The sequence below is a fragment of the Moschus berezovskii genome, chromosome 12 (assembly GCF_049115385.1).
Source record: "Moschus berezovskii isolate FMDL1 chromosome 12, NW_MosBer_1.0, whole genome shotgun sequence".
Classification (NCBI taxonomy): Eukaryota; Metazoa; Chordata; class Mammalia; order Artiodactyla; family Moschidae; genus Moschus; species Moschus berezovskii.
In genome coordinates this window covers 17478064-17479343 of record NC_142471.1, presented here as the reverse complement: position 1 = coordinate 17479343, position 1280 = coordinate 17478064, and the positions used below count along the sequence as shown (strand labels likewise).

The following is a 1280-nucleotide window of genomic DNA, read 5'->3' as shown; positions in this document are numbered from 1 at the left end:
ATTACAATCATCATTGTGGTTGTTATTTGTTATTCGCTGAGTACCACTTCTGCGTTCTGCAGCGTGCAAGGCACAGCATGTAGGAAGATAGAGTTCAGACTTGAAAGGATTAAATATTCATATTGTAAAAAGCAATCTGATCAGCCTAAGAGAACTGAGCTGTTAAAGCATACATGGTGTCCTGTGCCATATTTATATGCCATGGACTAGCATATATATAGCCATGGACTCCATGATATAGCAGAGGATTTGTATTGCACCCTCCATATGGCAACCCTTCTCTTACACATAGAAATTGGTCTGAAGTTCCTAAGGTAAAGCAGCACATGAGAAGAGAAACGTCTTCATTTAAATTCAGGATATGAATGCTTTTTTTTAATGAGACAGCTTGAGAGATGACAAGTTCACAATTAGTGGGAAGAACTTTCAATACCAATGACTTAGGTGATTTCTCCTCAGCAAAGTGGAAGAGAAAGAAATGATTCAGTTGGTTTGGGAGAGAAAACAAAAATCTACTTACTGTATACCTAATATGTGTTAGGTGCTGGGAACACAGTTGTGAACAAGATAGCAAGTTTCCTACCTATAGGGAGGTTGTGCTCTAGTGGATCAAGTTAGAGGTTGAACAAGAGATCACGATTGTGATTATGTAAAAGTAAAAAGGGCTGTTGAGTGTGTAATGGGAGAGCCCAGGAGAAAGAAGGCATTCAAGCAGTTGACCTGTAGTAGGTTGGACAGTGACCCCCTATGTTCACCTCAATCCCTAGAACCTGTGAATTCTGCCTTGTTTAGAAAAAGGATTTTTTGATGCTTGCTTTTGCAGCACATATACTAAAGCTGGAATGATACAGAGAAGATAAGCATGGCCCCTGCGCAAAGAAGACACACAAATTTGTGAAGCGTTCCGTTTTTTTTTAACACAAATATACGGAATCTAGAAAATGGTACTGATTAATCTATTTGCAGGGAAGGAGTAGAGACCAGGCATAGAGAATGGACTTATGGATACAGCAGGGGAAGGAGAGACTGGAATGGTCTGAGAGAGTGGTATTGACATATATACACGACCACGTGTAAAATAGACAGCTAGTGAGAAGCTGCTGTACAGTACAAGGGTCTCCGCTCTGCCCTCTGTGACAGCCTAGAGGGGTGGGCTGGGTAGATGGGATAGAGGCTCAGGAGAGAGGGGAGATGTGTGTATGCACACATATAGCTGATTCACTTTACTGTGAAGCAGAAACCAATACAACATTGTAAAGCAATTATCTTCAAATTTTAAA

At 40.7% G+C, this 1280-nt stretch overlaps 1 non-coding gene across 1 annotated transcript; it reads left to right on the top strand.

The window, feature by feature from the left end:
• The first annotated feature begins 807 nt into the window (after positions 1-807).
• On the top strand, positions 808-914 carry LOC129556093 (U6 spliceosomal RNA). The gene has a single exon (XR_008685927.2). It is a non-coding gene; the product is annotated as a U6 spliceosomal RNA (small nuclear RNA).
• Positions 915-1280: the final 366 nt, after the last annotated feature.